Here is a 17,554-nt window from a genome sequence, read left to right as displayed (position 1 = left end):
TGCTTTCCACAATGGTTGAACTAGTTTACATTCCCACCAGTAGTGTAGGAGGGTTCCCCTTTCTCCACAACCTCACCAACATTTGTTGTTGTTGGTCTTTTGGATATTGGCCATTCTAACTGGTGTGAGGTGATATCTCATTGTGGTTTTAATTTTCATTTCCCTGATTAGCGATGTGGAGCAGAGCATCTTTTCATGTGCCTGTTGGCCATCAGAATTTCTTTGGAGAAGTGTCTGTTCAGCTCCTCTGCCCATTGTTAATTGGCTTATTTGCTTTTTGTTTGTTGAGGTGCTTGAGCTCTTTATATATTTGGATGTCAACCCCTTATGGGATATGTCATTTATGAATATATTCTCCCATACTGTAGGATGCCTTTTTGTTCTGCTGATGGTGTCCTTTGCTGTACAGAAGCTTTTTAGCATGATGTAGTCCCATTTGTTCATTTTTGCTTTTGTTTCCCTTGCCTGAGCAGATGTGTTCAGGAAAAAGTTGCTCATGTTTATATTCAAGAGATTTTTGCCTATGTTTTCTTCTAAGAGTTTTATGGTTTCATGACTTACATTCAGGTCTTTGATCCATTTTGAGTTTACTTTTGTGTATGGGGTTAGACAATAATCCAGTTTCATTCTCTTACATGTAGCTGTCCACTTTTGCCAACACCAGTTGTTGAAGAGGCTGTCATTTCCCCATTGTATATCCATTGCTCCTTTATTGTATATTAATTGACTCTATATATGCCTGGGTTTATATCTGGGCTTTCTAATCTGTTCCACTGGTCTATGGTTCTGTTCTTGTGCCACTACTAAATTGTCTTGATTACTGTGGCTTTGTAGTAGAGCTTGAAATCGGGGAGGGTAATCCCTCCAGCTTTATTCTTCCTTCTCAAGATTGCTTTGGCTATTTCAGGTCTTTGTGCTTCCATATGAATTTTAGAACTATTTGCTCTAGTTCATTGAAGAATGCTGTTGGTATTTTGATAGGAATTGCATTGAATCTGTAGATTACTTTAGGCAGGATGGCCATTTTGACAATATCAGTTCTTCCTATCCATGAGCATGGGATATGTTTCCATTTATTGGTGTCTTATTTCATTTGTGTGTCTTGTAGTTTTCAGAGTATAAGTCTTTCACTTTCTTAGTTGGGTTTATTCCTATGTATTTTATTCATTTTGATGCAATTGTGAATGGAATTGTTTTCCTTCATTTATTTTTATAACCTTTTGCATTAGGGCTGGGACCTCTAATTCAATATTGGAATGGAAAAAAAGCTAAACCCTGGATATATTCATAGGTTACCATTCAGTGTGATCCTTACAATAGGTTTCAGGTACACTTTACCAAAGTAAGGATGTTTCCTTCTATTCCTAGTATTGGTAAGAAATGTATGAATAGTTCATTCCTCACAGCTCTCTAGCCTGGCCTTGCCTCTCCACTTCACTGATCTTGCTGATGTCACCAAATACCTTTATGTTGCCAAATCCGGTGGTGACTTTCCTGACTTCATCTTATTTGACTTCTCCAAAACATGACATAGGTGACCCTCCTTTGGGTCGTCTCTTACAGCTGTTTCCCTGCTGAACCTCTGCTGTGAGTTTCTCAGGATGGTCCACTGGGTGTGTCTTCTCTCCCTGGTGATTCCATTCCCAGTCCCATGTACCTCATCACACTCCCACACTGGTCCCTCCTCTAGCTCTGACTGCTATGTCTCACTGCCCTCTGGACATTTCTCTCAGGCATCTCCATCTTACATGTGGCCCTCCCTACATGTGGTAGAGAAGAGTTGGAGGGAAAGTCAGATGTACTGGGTTCCCCTGTGATGACCATAGAATTTATCATCCAAACCAGATCACTCTGAGAAGTGAAAGGGAACACTATTAATAATTACCCTGGAGCAACAAGTATAAACTGGGACTGTGCTTGCCAAATAGGATGTGTAGGTACCCTATTCTTAACCAATGTACATTGCAGAGACCACCTCAAGTTCAAGAGAGCTGAGCAGGTACTGTTTGAGTGTGGATTTTTGGATTTGAAGATTATGCAGTAGTTGGTCAGTGTAGACCTCGCTGCCTGCTTCACAGTTGAGCAAACACTTAAAGGAGGTGATACCCACACAGTTATCTGGGAGAAGAATAGGAGAATCACCTAGTGTGTGGCTCTAGGCAAGAGTGTGCCTGTTGTGCAAGGAGGCCAGTGTGGCTGGGGCCAAGTGAGCAGGATGCAGAGTGGTTGGGGATGACTCAACCAGGTACCCTGGGTGCCTATCATGTAGGGCCTGTAGGGCATTGAGGGTCTTGGGCTCTTATTCGGAGTGCAATGGGGAGCCACTATGGCCTTAGCATTGAGGAGAGACACCGTCTGACTACACTGAAGGGTACCTCAGTCTGTCCTCCTACAATGAACTGTAGAGGGACAAGTCGAAGCTGGGAGGCCAGTTAGGGTGCTCCTGCAGTAATCTAGGCCAAGAAATAGCATCTCAGGTCAAGAGTCAGCCAATGTGGTAGTGAGAGGTTTTGTCAGATTCTGATTATATTCTGAAGATAGAGCCCTGAGAGTTCCTTGTGGCTTGGCTGTTGGTAGAGAAAGCAGTCAAGAATGATGCCTGGTCTGTTTATCTCAGCCGCCGAGATGGGAAAGCTGCAGGTGAAGCAGGTTTGTGGGGACATTCCCCCGTCTAGACCTCCAAGCGGGAGCGCTACGCAGGCACTTGGGTGAAGGAGTCTGGGCTTCAGGGTGGAGCTGGGCCTGAAGGTCAGTGACATTGAAGCAGGATCTGACCAAGAATTAGTGGCCCCTGTCCTAATTTAGATGGATCCAAACAGGGAAAGAACCATTTTTTTTCTATTTAACACTATTAGGTTTTCATTTTCATGACTTAATGAAAAATGTAAATGAGAATAAGAATATATAAAACTAAGTCTATCTAGATTGCCCTTTTGGAGAGTGATCTAATTCTTTTATAGGTTTTCTCACTTTACTTAATGCCATCTCTGCCACTTTCACAGAAAAGACCTTTGTAAATTCCTTAAATGTAGGAATACTGTAAATGTAGGATGGGATTTTTAAAGGTACCCTGAAAGTAATGTAAATAAGGAATGAAAGGTACTCACCCCAAAATAATCGCAGATGAGAAATAGCTGAACTAATTTTTACACAGTGAACAATGACTCTCCTTTCCCTTTCTCTCCATCTCCTTTCTTTGTTTTAAAGTGATTGCTAGATTTTCATAAATTGGGTTGACTTGCAGGGAGGCTGCTTGCAGCAGCATCAAGCCCAGGGACACGGCCTCCCCTAGGGGGCGCCACAGGCCTGTGCTGCCTCCGTCGCTGCCTCAGCCACATCTCAGAGATGCTTCTCTCAACAAATTTGCCTGAACTCTTGGTCCCTCCCACTTCCTAGGAATTGAGGAAGGGAGACAAGGAGCCAGCAGTAAAGAAACCTAGGGTGGCGGTGGGGACAAAAGTCCCTTCTGGCCAGTCCTCCAAGTTCCTCTGGCCAAGGACATGGCCCTTTATTTCTCCACAGTGGAAACACAGCAAGTGCAAAGCCCCAGAGCCAGGGGTCCACTGTTAGGCCCTGAGCTAGTAACAGACCGCAGCCCCCCGCCACCAGGCACTGAGCCCCTAACCCTAGTCCTTACCAGCTAAGGGCATTGGAGGAGATGGCAAGGAACACAGTCTGGAGCAGCAGCCATCAGTACTCCCCTCTCTTCACCCTGTGGACACTTGGAGCACAGAAAGGGGCTCCTCCCCATTCTGGACGCCAAAGTTATTTGAAGGTCACAACCTGCCCCAACCTTTCACCTGCCGACAGAGCCAGGGCTGCAGGGAGCTGTGCGTATTCCCCCTCCACACTTCAGGGGACGTCAGCTGACTGGGGCCCCAAGCCAGTGAGATCTGAGGGCCATGGGAGCAGCTAGGACACGTGGACAGAGCAAAGACAAGTGCAGAGGCCTGTGTCCTGTGCCCTAACCTACTTCCCAGGGATGGGAACCCTGCCTAGGAGGCTATCCGTGCCAGTCCTCTGGTATGAGAGCCTCAGTAAAGAGACCAGCATCTGACGGATGTCAAACTTTTCAGGAGCACGGACAGTGTGGCTGACAAGGGCCCATCTGCCTATGCTCTGCAACGTCCACTCTCCCTGCAGTGCTGCTGCAATCCAGCGGGTTAGAGCAAAGGAGACTTAAGGTGATGCAGTTCTCCCAAGCCAAGCCTTGGTCCTGTCTGCACAGCCAACACACAGACCCATTTGGGAGGCCTGAACCTGCTGTAGAAACTAGAGCTCTGGCAGGAAAAGTAAAAGCCAGGCTTGCTCTTTGAACATGCAGTTCCTTGGAAGCCTTTCAGAAACAGAAGACAAGATAATATCAGGAACTCCATAATGAGGGAACACGCTGATACCAAGAGCAAGCTGTGCAGACTATTTACACACACACAGTTATTCACACTGCATTTCTAGGTTGCAAAGAGAGACAAAGTTGCCAGGAGTTGAGGCCCAAAAGGCAAATGAAACTTAATTCACAGCCCAGCCAGCCTTTAGATTTGTGCCTGGTTTGACCATGTGCCTGGTGCTGGGGTGTGGGGGTTGGACCCTCAATGAGACCACCCCAGGGGCTGTGGGCCTACAGAGAGAACCAGAAGCATCCAGTCACTAAACCCCATTGGCTGACTGTGTGCCCTGGTCATCACTCAGTTGGCTTGGTTCCTGCACACTGCTCAGAGCCTGAGACCATGCAGATTTACCCAGCCCTGAAAAGAGGCACTCTGCCACGTGGGAGAACTCTTCCATATGCTTCAGCGTGTCTTTCTTGGATATGAGCTGCTAAATGTGGGCCTGGGCTCACCAGTCTGTTCTCATTGCACATGGTAAGTAGAACAAACAAGACCTCCATCTTGGATGGATAATGGCTGAATGAGGATACCCAAGTTATCAATGATACGGTTGTGTTTGGCCCCTGTGAAAGGCTTTCTAAGTGACAGTTTTAGAACAAGTAGGAGGAAGTCTCCTTTGTATGAGTGCAGAACATCTCCAGGAACTTTTTTTCAAGGCATAGTCTAGGGTGAGAGTAAAAATATTCTTAAGACCAGAAGTGTTAAGTATAAAGAGACAAAAATCACTGTAAGCTAGAGTACACTGCTTTATAACTATGCTTAAAAACATAAGCAGAGTAAATATAAGTAATTACATTAAAATGCTGTTGGCATTATTTCATATATAACAACAATAGTATTATACAGCAGTTTAACAGTATTATAACTCCTCTGGGGTTCCCAGACCTGATTCTGGTGTGTGTCAGGGGGAGGGGGTCTTCCCATACATAACACCAGGCAATTCTCAAACACCAGGAGGGTGTCCACGAACTCAACTCAATTCTGACCCTATCTGCCTAAAAACAGCACCAGATTCCCCAGGTTAAGGGTTCTGTCCTGCAAGACCTCCCTCCATACCCCATTCCAGGCACCAGTTGCAAGCCCCAGGCAGTTCCCTGTGCTTCTGACCTACCAGCTACAGATTGGAGGTTCCCACCACCTCCCCCTTAGGCTCAATTAATTTGCTGGAGTGGCTCACAGAACTCAGGAAAATACTTAGGTTTACCAGTTTAATAAAGGATACTGTAAATGACACAAGTTAACAGCCATATGAAGAGATACATAGGGCAGGGTCCCAAATAAAGGAGCTTCTATCCTCATGGAGCTTGGGGCCTGGCTCGGTGGCATGTGGAGGTGTTCTGGTTCCCCAAGCACAGAAGATCTCCCTGACTGAGAAGTAGGATCTAAGATAGCAAAAATCTCTCGCGCGGGTTTTGTGAGGCCTTCATTGCATAGTCATGATTGACTAAATTATTGGCCATTGGCTGGTCCAACCTCCATCCCCACCCCTTTGGGCGAGGGTCCAAAAGTCTCATTAACATGATAAGACATCCCTTTCACCTTTAAGATTCTGCAGTGTCTTCAGGAACTGTGAATGAAGACCATATATACCCGGGAGATTTGACCAAATATGTATTTCTTATAACTCACATCCCAAATGCTAATGGTATTCATATTCAGATGGTGGTATTATGAAATACGTGCAGTGGAATACACAGTGAAAACAAACTACTGATAGATACATGGGTGAATCTCACAGGCATCATGTAACTGCACATACTAAATGATCCCATTTATATGATGTTCAAAACCAGGCAAAACTAATCCATGGTGACAGAGGTCAGAATAGTGGTTACCTTTGAAAGGCATATCTCCTAGAGGCACATGAGGGAGCATATGGGGGAGTTGGCAATGTTCTACATTTTTATCTGGGTGGTGGTAACACAGATGTGACTTATGTAAAAATTCACTGAGCTGAGAGGGGCTGGGGCTGCATGGATTCCCGACTCACATCCCCAGCGTAGCTCTGTGGCCATCCCCATTTGTCTTATCTGGTGGAGCTCTCTCATAACCACCCAGCCCAAGTGTTCTGGGAAGACCCAGAACATCCTGGTTGCCAGGCACTGCCCCTTGAAGTCATCAGTGACCACGGCCATGCTTCAGGGATCAGATCCTATCTTGGAACCCATGGGAAAAGCCCCAAAATGATTAAATGAAAGATGATAGAAATCATACACTATCTGGTCTTTACTGTGTGAGTCAGAGAAGAGTACCAGGCAAGCGGAGAACTAAGAAAAGGTTGCTGTGGGTTGTTTTGGGTTTTGGGATTTTTTTAGAGCAGTGCCTGACCACCACGGTCTTTAAATCTTTATCTCCTGCTTAGGATGCTGTGCCCAACACTGCAGCTACAGGCTTCGCAGTCAGGCGCCCCACTGCAGCTTCAGTCCAGAGCCTCCCCTCCTGCCTTGGCACTTTGGGCAGGTGCCCCCAGGCTGCCTCATCTCTAGCAGCCACCTCCTCCAGGCTTCAGGAGAGAAGAAATGCCCATGGCTTCAGTGCCCGCCTTAGGAAGAACCAGGAGAGGAGGCAGAATGCTCCAGAACACACAGGCCTGGTGATGGAAGGCCCCGTGCTTGCAGCATGAGGAGCCAGCTCTGTGCTCGATCCAAGGCTGTTTCTCCAACACTGAATCTGACCCCCTGAGTTCTGAATATCTGCCAGGCCTCATTCCCCAAATACTTAGTGAGCATCTTCAAGTAACAATAAAAATGGAGAGAAGGGTAATTTTCAGTCATTAAGACTCATTCCTATTGAGTTTAGTTAATTCTAAAGAAAAAAAAAATCAACAATGCCACACAAACGCAGAGGCTATGACAGGTCAGGAGGGGAGTGTTAGAGACCCCCTTCGTGGTCCACGTGGAATCCCAGCACTTGAAGCCTGGAAGGCCTAATCCCACCTTACCCGGAGACCCCGAGACCCCGAGAGGGAAATGGTCTGCCCCCATCATGGCTCCCGCCAGCAGCTGAGCTGGCAGAAAGCTGTGCCCTGACTTGCTGGCTGTGGGCGGGGTGGTCCCCTCAGCACTAGATGCCATTCTGGAGGTCAAGTCCCATGCAGGATCATGCTTTATCCCTCTCTTTTGTCATTTGTAAATTCTCAGAGCTCATCTGTTGACCTCCCAGGATGTCTTTTACAGCTGAGCAAAATAAGCTAAAATATATAGGCCCAGAGGTTCCTAAAAGGAAATCCACAAAAACCTGACTCCCCAAACTTCCAAGATGCTCCTCCCAAAACGTTCCAACCCCGGACACCTCTCTCCCAAAACATCCTGATTCTGGACTTGTGGCATGAAAAACTTTAACAAAGCCCCCAAGCCTGGTCCTGCTCGTCCCAGAAAAGTCACCAGATTTGTCCAGCCTGGGAAAACCGAGGCTTCTGCGGATTTCTCTGTGTGGTGTGGTGGCTATCTCAGGGCATGTCACATTCTGAACTCGAGGTGTCCCGACAGCTGTGCTAAGAGTCTCAAACCAGACCCCACCCTATTCCCAGAGACCCCACAGGAAGAGGGTGTTTGCCTTTATTACAAGGCCAGCCCCTCGGGGGCTGAGGGGAGAGTTGGGGTGGGACACTGGGCCTTAGGTTTCCAATGGGACAATAAGAGAGATCAGAATAGGAGGTGAGGAAGGGGCTGAAGAGGTAGGAGGCTCGGAAGAGGGGGGTGGAGGGCGGAGGGAGGAAGGGAGTGGGGAGTTCTGTGGAGAACCCCCAGGAGCCCCTGTCGGAGGCATCCTGCAGGAGCAAAAGGGCTGCGGTCCGAGGCCCCTCTCCGAGCACTCCCGCTCAGACGAGGGTGAAGGCGTCCTGTGTCCCTAGCCGGCCTCCCCCTACTGTCCCTGGAGCAGCAGGTGCCGCGGGCGGGGCTGAGGCCGCAGGACTGGACCGGGAGGTGCAGGCGGCGACGAGGGGCCGGAGGCGGAGGCGTGCGAGGGGAGCGGCGCGGAGACAGACCGCCGGCCTCGGGCCGCCGCTCACCCCGGGAAACCCGAGCCCCGCCGGCCGCGGAAGGGGCGGCGCCGGGCCCCCAGCCAGGGACTCCGGGCCGCAGGGCCGCCGCGGCCGGACTCGGGCGTCGCTCGCTGCGCCACCGGCTCCGCTGCCTCGGGGGGCGGCCTCTGCTCGCCCCCGCGGCGGTCCTCGCAGGACGCCGTGGTGCTTCGCGGCCCGGGCGCGCCCGCAGCGAAGAGCCGAGCACTGGGAGCGGAGCACGTGCTCCTCCCTGCGGCCGCATCCCCGATGGACCTTAGATGGTCTGAACTGCTGCCCCGCTTTACCCATGAGGGGCTCCCACCTTTGACCCACGGGGCTGACTTTTCACCGTCCAAAGAGCGGCACAGTCGGGGCGCGAATGCTGGTCACCTAGCCTCTCCGCTGGCCTGGGGACCGTGCTGCGCAGATCTGTCCCCCGGGGCCTCCATCTCTTGCGCACTGTCAGCATTTACTTAGCCAGGAGCGTTACTGTGCAGCCCTGCCCCGCTGCCCAGGGACACATTCGCACAGTGAGAACCTGTTGGGAGGCTAAACCAATGATTCTAACAGAATTCTGGGCACTTGGATGAAACCTTTTGGTCAACAGAGCCTTGGGCGCCTTCTCATGCTCCTGCCTGAGCTCAGGGCTGCCCCCAGCTGCCAGATGCCACAAAAGGACACGCGCATCTCTCCTGCATCCCTCTCCGAGGGCCACTGACCAACAGGACCCGGAGGAGGGAGGGAGGGAGGGAGGGAGTGATGATGCTGTGTTGGGGGGCGGGGAGAATGTAGGGAGCCTTTCCCAGAGGGCCGAGGGCTCCGCCAGTCAGTCCAGGGGAAAGCGCTCCACACACCCCCGCCTCCAACCATAAAGCCCGTGAAAATCTCTCTCAGTAACAAAACTCTTAGCACCTCCCAGCAGCACAGATAACCTGAACCAGTCTGACCAGAGGCCTGGTGAGGGGCCGTGTGGGGAAGTTGGGGTTCCTATGGCCAGGATCCTCACTGAACTTAAACCACTTGATGATGTAACTGGCCTGTTGCTAGGCTACTGCTTCCACACCTGTAGGCAATAAGCCATTCTTGCCCTATATAGAGAGAGCTGGGCCCAGTGCTCCGGGCACCGGTAGCGACGCTCGTGCTTGACCTACCGCCGGGAGAACAAACCAGGTAATAAACCCTGTCACCCCAGGAACGTTCTACTGTCATTTCTTTGGTCACACTAAATCCACAGCGAACTTGCCTGGGGCTGAAACCCACCATTGTCAAGACAGGCCGCCGCAGCAGTTTGGGAAGAGGTGGGGCAACCCTCCCCCAGCTCTTGAATCCCAACCACACTGTGAGCTAATTTCTAAAGTGGCATCTCTCTCAGCCTCGCCAGATGGACTGACTCCAGTGTCCCAGTGAGGCACTTGAGCAGGAAGCAGGTTTAAGAGCCAGAGAGAAAGAAAAAAGGGATTTGCATAAAAATAAAAGCTGACATTTACTGAAGGCTTGCTCTGCAGGCCTCCAAGGCTCCCACCACCAGAGGGGGCAGGTAGATTGATTATTACCATCCCCTTTTTCAGGTAAGGAAGGTGAGACACAGCCTGGAAGGGACTTGGCGAGCATCTCAGAGCTCATCATCCATGGAGGCAGGATTTGAACATGCAGCCAAACTGGCCCACAGCTTCTGCTGCCACCGGACCCTTCACCTGGCACAGTGACCCCTCCACTTCAGCTCTGCCTGCACCCTGGACAGACTGTCTCCTGCAGTTCTCCAAACCCTCCCTCAACCCCCAGGAGACTTCCTGCACCCAGACACAGCCCCACACAGTTGGTGTGAAGGTCAGTCATCTCCCCCAGACTGTTAACTCCTTGCAGCTGGAGGCTGTCACGGGCTTGTTGAGACCAAAGGCCTGGATTTCCCAGACCAGCCTGATCCCAAATAAGCTGGCTTGTTAAAGCCTGGACACACAGGTGGTCCACATGCCTGCCCCATCCCTGCAGCAGCTCTTGGTGTGAAAAAAGGGCACAGCTTCATGGCAAAGTAACTTTGGGGAATACCAAGTTAAGTTATATAAGTTTCTTAACTGGGGGGCTTTTCAGGGCCTTTAAAAGGCTAAATACTCACTGGTCATCTGTAAGAGGATGAGGTACAGCAGAAGCGGTGGCCATTGGCAATCAGTTCAACATCCAGACCCTTTCCTCTCTTTGGAGGGAAATTTCTGGAGTGAATGGGAATGTCCTACATTTTGTTAGGTGTCATTATTACACAGGTGTGTACAATTGTCAAAATCCATCAAACTGTACACCTAAAGTCTGCGCTTACATTATCACATGTAATTCTACCTCAATAGAAAAGTGTATTGGAAAAAAGGATAATTTTTACAGTAGCAACAAAAATATAAAGAAAGAATGGACAAGTCTAACTGAAGGTATGCACAAGTTTAATGGAGAAAAACATAAAACTTAATATTAAGAGAGATGGAAGAACTTAAACAGATATGCCACACTCATGGATAGGGTCATTCAATATTCTAAAGATGTCAATTCTGCCTAAATTAATTTATGAATTTGTTGTAATGTTGACCAAAGTCCTAACTTGATGTACTATCACTAAACCTGACAGCAAAGGGCTAAAATAAGCCAAGAAAAATTTGAAGAACAAGATAGGATAGATTTCCCTTATTGTATGTCAAGAATTATTAAAAAGCCATGGTAGGGGACTTGATAATGGGGGGAATCTAGTAACCACAATGTTGCTTATGTAAGTGTATATTAATGATACCAAAAAAAGAAGATCATAAAAAAAAATTTTTTAAGCTATAGTAATGGGACAGTATGGCATCAGTTCAGTGCAGGTAGTAGGAAAGAGACAGCTCAGTGACACTAGGGAGGCCTGACATGTGACAGACATGGTATTGCAGGTTAGCAGGAAGGAGTGGACTATTCAAGTCATGGTGCTAGCAAAGCCATCTATCCATAAGATAAAAATAATATTGCCAACTCGTACCATTCACAAAAATGAATTTCAGGTGGATTAGGGACCTAAATGTCAAAAACAAACTTTAGAATAAAATGTAGACGAGTATCTTCAACTTGGAGCAGAAGAATTTGTCCAGACACAACAAGGTCAAGCACAACGGACTGACTGCCCAGGAAATGGTGCAGGCTTCAGAATTTCCCAGAGGTGAGAATTCCCTTGTGCCGGGCCATCATTGTGTGGCCAGCTGGGAGCCTGTCTCCGGGCAGAGAGGCATCCTTGAAATGATTCTATTTCTCCCCGAACAGCCAACTCCATGAATGGTCGCTGAGCAGCCAGAGTTGCAGACCAAGCTGACGTGGGTTCTTCTAAGGAAATTGATGACCAGAGATAGTCCCCGCCAGGGCTGCAGTGTTGTGGCTCCATTTCAGAGCCTTCACTTTCTCTTCCTGCGTCTTTGGCTCCCTGGGCGGCCAGGTGTCCAGGGACCAGGCAGCCAGTGAGTCACCCACTGTCCTGGCTACTGCTTTCCCCAGCTCTGCCAAGGATCCCTTGTCTGACCCTGGGCAGGCCAGTTAACCTCTCGGTGTCTCCAGCTGTATGTGTCTGCAGCACAGAGTTCTCAGAGGAGTGAGTACTGTGCCAATGGTTGGAAAGCACCTCTGAAATGTAAAGCACCCTGCAGCCATGGGAGAGTAATGCCAGGAATCAAAGACTTGACTTAGGAATATAGCTTTTGAGGGAGAATTTTGGCAGTAGGCAACAGGCAGGAGAATTCTTTTGGGGCAGAGTGGACAGGAGGTTCTGCCAGGACCTCTGGGAATTATGCCACAGGGATCCACCCATCAAAAGTCTAGTCCTGCTCAATGCACAACTACTTAGTGTTGAAACGCAGCATTGCCTTCACTGGTGGGGGATTGTTTGGCAGGGCTGGGCACAGACAGGTAGTATATTAGCTTCTTTCTTATCATCCAAGGAAAACCCTATCATTTTCCTGCTCTCTTCACTGTCACTTGTTTCTTAACTTTATTTGTTGTCTCATGCACATACATACACATACACTCATGTGTACACACATGTATTTGTCATTTAGGACTGTCTGGTTGTGTTGTGATCAAATTATGAGGTGTCACACTTTTCCTTTAGTCTTATTTGTATGTGAATATATGCATGTGTGACTTGTATAGGGGCTTTCCCTTCCCCAAGATTATCAATATATCTTATATTTTATTCTAATGTATTTATAGCATTCAAAAATGATTTCAGTCTTTAACCCATCTCCCATTTATTTTTGTGACTCTTTTGAGGTAGGGTTACAACTTTTTTTTCCTAATGGAAACCAACTATCCCAACACTGAATCATATTTCCTTTCCTTCTGTCTTGAAATGACATTTTTAAGCAAATAGTAAATTCCCATGTTTGTTTCTGGGCTTTCTGTTCTGTTCCATTGATCCAATTGTCTATTCCTGGGCCAATAAAATGACTTGCTTCTTAGAATGTATTTTAGTGTCTTTGTTCTTTCTTTTTCCTGTGTCTTCACAAGGTCTTCCTGCTGTATGTGCCTGTGTCCTAATCTCTTTGTCTTATTAGGACACCAATTACATTGGATTAGGGCCCACCCTATTCACTTCAGTTTAGCTCGATTACCTATTCAAAGACCTGTCTCCAAATACAGTCACTCTGAGGTACTGGGGGTTCGGATTTCAACACATGAATCTGCAATTTAACCCATAACATGTGACAAAATCCTACTGAAAATGCAAGTCCTTCCCCCGTATGTCCACACTTCCCAGCCCATCCCCTCATTCCAACCGGCTCTTTCCCTGGGACAAAACAAATGCCTTCTATTCAGCTATAGTTTGCCTCCTATCCCTCCTGCAGTTTTCCTCACAATGCATTTGATGCATTCTCATTAAATGTCCATGGGCCTGTCTTCCCTGCTACACTGAGCAAGGAATACAAGCCCCTCCTCCCTCTTGTTCCTTCTTTGCATTACCTAAATTTGGATCTTGGATCCAAAGGTTTGGGTTTTGACTCTGCTCACATTGGCACTGACATCTGGAAACCCTTATTGCTGTAATTAATCATTGTGAAGTTGAATGACTTCTTCATTTTCACTTTATTGCCGCCGTCTAACATCCTGCCACTGAGCCATGTAAGTCTTCAAATTTAAAAGCTCCCAGCTCATGAACTGTTCTTGTATGTATAATAAACCTTACTAGGTACTAATTTTTATGTGGTGGGTTTTATTTAGCTCTTTCTGGATTTTTGACAGTTTCTGATGTCAGAGCCCCAAAGACTAGGAGGCTCCAGCTATTATCTTAAATGTTGTGTATCACAAGAATAACCAAATTTACTTGTCAGTTGCATGATTTTTTAGTAGACTCTCACCAGGTCTTTGTCCGGGGCTGTTTTTAAGTTTTTTGTCATTCATGGAGAGTTATTATTTTATTCTTGACTCTTCTCTGAAAACATTTACAATCAACTGTAGGAAAAAATGCTTCATCTTCAGAGATTCATGGAAATGACTTTGACAAGTACTCCAGATACAGGTTTCTGATAAACTAAGATCATAACACTGAACTGGGTAAGAACTTCTAAAATTCTCATGGAAAATTGATTCATAAAACTGCTAACCCAAAATCAAGCAATGCAAGAATTCATTATGAGAGAATGAATAGATTGATGAAGATGATTACAATTTGTATAACTTAAAACACTGCTGGTTCTTTAATGTTTTGTTTTCCAGAATTAAAGAATCCCTTTTGCTCCACTCTTTCAAGCTATCCATAAGTTATAGCAATTTGGTAAAGTATACTTTCATATAAACAAAGTTTAAAACTTTTATTTTTCTCCCTAGCTGATCCCTCCAAAATTTAGAAACTCTTATCAAATATTCTTATTTTTCATGACAGTATATGTATTTACATAAGTTCAATAAAAATCTGTTCTTGTAACGGGACACAATTGGACAAGCCCTTAGCTTGGCTTCTTAGTCTAAAGGAGTTTAAAACATCTAGTCTGAGAATCCTAATTACCAGACAATTTTAAAGAACTAAAGTTGACTTTATGGAACCAATAAAGCCCCTCAGATATTACCAAAGCTTTGACTGGAATGTTACGTTTCAGGACATGTATAGAATCACTACTCTTGTTACAACTGTATAAATAATCAAGCCAAGTTAGTAAGATTAGACCTATTTTATTTTAAAAAATTAGTTTCACTACAGTTATCTTTGATAAAAATAGGTGATTATTTTGAAACTTTTGTTAGAAAACTATAGTGTGCCCATTATTAGATTCTAGTCCCATTCATTGTGTTTGAGGTTTTTGTCATCTACTTGTAAACTGAAAGAATGACCAAAAGGGAGGAACTGTTAAAGTTAATAAAAAAATTTTTTAAAAAGGGTGCCCAGACTTGAAAATTCCCTAAGCAGATAAAACCATTTAAGCCACCTAAGGGAAACTTAGTTTATTCTGCAAAACAAGCAAAATTTAACTTGGACCACTTCTTGTAAATGCCTGATACTCATAAAAAAAACCCTGAAGTCCTCTTCCTAAAAATGATATGAGATAATCATTTTTAGACAATCCCCTGCCGTCTGGAAACCCTCATTGAAATAACCAATCATTGTAAAGGTTAAACAACCTCCTCACTTTCACTTTGTTGCCATCCTGTAATGTCATGTCCCTGAGCTCCATATCTGTCTTTTGAATTTAAAAGTTCCCAGTATACAAACTATTTTTATATGCACAATAAACTCGTACTAAGCAGTGTTTTTTGCTTTGGCGGGTTTAATTTAGCTATTTCTCGATTTTTTACACCTGTCAATCCCATTCATCTCCTCTTTTGGACATCCCTATTCTGACCATCAAATCACTCCCTCTGTCCCTGACCCCTCTCCAGCCCTGACTACAGTGGCCCTGTGGACAGCTTCACCTGCGCTTCAAATTCAAAATGCCCCTCGCAGCGCCTGGATAGTCATCAGGAAAAGATAACGTTGGGCCCATCGCTCATATATACACAGAATCAATTCCAAATGGACGAGAGACCTGTATTTGAAAAGTAAACTCAGAGAAATATTAGAGTAAGACAATCTGCAAGGCTGAAAACACCTAATTAGTAGGAAAAACCTGTAACAGTAAACCTTCAGACACATTCTGGCTAAACTACTGAACTTAGAAAATAATATACATATATGTATACCTATTTCTTTTTTCATATTCAGGGCAATATATTCAGGACAAAAAGAAAGGAGGAGAAAAGTAATGCGGGCTCCAGATGTCTTTCCAGCAGCAATCACTGCCAGAGCAAAGGAGAAAAGTCTACAAGGAAAAGAGAGCTCAGTCCAAGTGGATTCCACCCAGCCAACCTGGAGCATGAGTATACAGGCAAGAGCTCACATTTTCAGACAAAAAAAACTCAGAAAATATGGTCTTGATGAGCCCTTTTGACAAATCTATTTGATGGTGAAATCTTGCTCACTACAGGGTGAATTACAATAAAGAGTCCGGTTATTCTGAAGCCATTGAAATGGACCTGCTGGGAAATGCAGTCAATTCAGATGAAGTATTAAACTTTAAAACATGCTAATTAAACATCTGAGATAATTAGGGTTTCATAACAAAGAGCACAACTGTTGTAAACTCTAAAAAAATGAAAATAAGCATCAAAATTGGGAAGGAGAAGAGGGCAGGATGAAGGATATATTTAAGTGTTAATCCCTTGTCTTTCCTAGCAAGTAATCAGCCAATCCTGTCTATGTATGTGTACAGACATACAGACGTGCTAGGAAACTCATGCTTTTCAAAAATCCACAATAACTCCACAATGATTTCTTACATTTAGTGGCATCTTTTAGGAACTTATTAACCTTCTAGGGAAGAAACAATGATCTGAAGTAATTTGATCTAAGTGTTTCTGTTAAATTCATTTAAAATTAAATGTAGTCTTTATTTTTAAAAGTACATCACATAATGAATGATGATGCCATTATTATCTAATTGTTTTCATCTCCCTATCTCTGTTTCTCTATCTCTTTCTCTAGATCCTTCTTTCCATACATGTATAAACTGCTGTCTGCAATGATGTCAACCACACATTATCATAAATTATTTTTAGGTAGTAGGATTTGGGGTAATTTTTTGCTTCTTCATAACTGAAGGGCGCCCACCCATAAGATGGCGAACCTCCCGCTTCTCTTCCGGGTCCTCGGTTCCCGCCGGCGCCACCTGAAGCCCAATCACCTCTCGCCCCCCTCCCAATACCAGCACCTAGCCAACAGCCACCAGCCCCGTAGAAGTGACACCTCAATCAGCTCATGCCCCTTCCTATATAACCCAGCACCTTTCCTTAATAAAGCGGAATTCTCCGGTGAATTGCTGCTGTGTGTCGCTCCTTCCTTTCAATAGCTCTCTGTATTTCTTACATTTTTAAAGAAATAAGAATGTACAGTTTATATTAAAATAACATGCATAAAGAAAATAAAGGGATGGACAAAGAGATACCAAATAGATAACACTCAAAAAGAAAGAATTTAAAGTCAAAAGCATTACTCAGAGTTAGAGAGACATTATAGTATGGTAAAAGGTATAGTACGAAGAAAATATACCAGCTATAAATTTTGATATGCCAAACAATAGAGTTATAAGATACATAAAACAAAAACTAAAAATACTAGGACTTAATTTAAAACATGCACACACACACAAACACTATGCAGAAGTATTAGGCTACTGCTTCCACACCCTGGGCAATGAGCTATTATTGACTGAGTCACTACATAAAGAGCTCTTTGGTATTAAAATGAATGACTCATCCTCTCTCCATACGCCAAAATTGTCTGCATTCCTTTGAATGGCCTGACTACCCTGCCTCCTTTCCAGAGCACTATACCCTGCGTATGTATATATTTATATCCAAATTAAAATATTTTAATGTATATTCTGAATTCGACAGATCTCGTAAAACAAAATAAATGACATAGAGGATTTGAATATTCTAATCAACAAACTTGATTTAATATGCACATAGAATTCAGTGTCTTACTGATGAAAAATGAACATTATTTTATTTTGTCCTTGGAATCTTTATAAAAATTGATCATATATTTGGCTTCCAAGAAAACCTCAATAAAATACAAAAAGTAGAGATTTACAAGCCAAATTTCCTGGTTATAGGGCAATAAAATAAA

At 45.2% G+C, this 17,554-nt stretch overlaps 1 long non-coding RNA gene across 1 annotated transcript; it reads left to right on the top strand.

The window, feature by feature from the left end:
- The first annotated feature begins 9,285 nt into the window (after positions 1–9,285).
- Positions 9,286–17,402, top strand: LOC140843548 (uncharacterized). The gene is made up of 3 exons (XR_012121395.1): positions 9,286–9,564; positions 9,963–10,221; positions 15,590–17,402. It is a non-coding gene; the product is annotated as an uncharacterized lncRNA (long non-coding RNA).
- Positions 17,403–17,554: the final 152 nt, after the last annotated feature.

This window comes from Manis javanica, chromosome 9, assembly GCF_040802235.1.
Source record: "Manis javanica isolate MJ-LG chromosome 9, MJ_LKY, whole genome shotgun sequence".
Taxonomy (NCBI): domain Eukaryota; kingdom Metazoa; phylum Chordata; class Mammalia; order Pholidota; family Manidae; genus Manis; species Manis javanica.
Note: the sequence above shows the minus strand (reverse complement) of the source record. Positions and strands in the feature narration are given on the sequence as shown.